The sequence below is a fragment of the Penaeus monodon genome, chromosome 21 (genome assembly GCF_015228065.2).
Source record: "Penaeus monodon isolate SGIC_2016 chromosome 21, NSTDA_Pmon_1, whole genome shotgun sequence".
Taxonomy (NCBI): domain Eukaryota; kingdom Metazoa; phylum Arthropoda; class Malacostraca; order Decapoda; family Penaeidae; genus Penaeus; species Penaeus monodon.
Window position 1 is genome coordinate 42270023 of NC_051406.1, and position 296 is coordinate 42270318.

The 296-nt window shown below is 30.1% G+C and overlaps 1 protein-coding gene across 8 annotated transcripts in view; it reads right to left on the minus strand.

The window, feature by feature from the left end:
* Nucleotides 1-296, minus strand: part of LOC119586518 (neurofibromin-like) — a gene marked incomplete at its 5' end in the record, with an annotated part of 66980 nt that overhangs the window by 20715 nt on the left and 45969 nt on the right.

Sequence of the window (296 nt, forward strand, 5' to 3'; positions counted from 1 at the left end):
AGGAAATTTTACACAATGGCACTATAGTACAGAATAAAACCATCCAAATGAAATTAGCAGAAATAGGAAAAGACATAAGCTTTAGCCAAATGAGCTGAATACTGTAAAAAAAAAAAAGATGTAAGCAAGAAATACCTTGAAAAAATAATATCTAGTTAAGGAACATACATGATACTGTATGCAATGTTTGCAATATGGTAACCAAATGAGAATACACTTACACACTTGCTGACACACACTCAACATTCATACAACGACAAAGAAAATCTATCAAAAAGGAATAATTCTACTCAAAA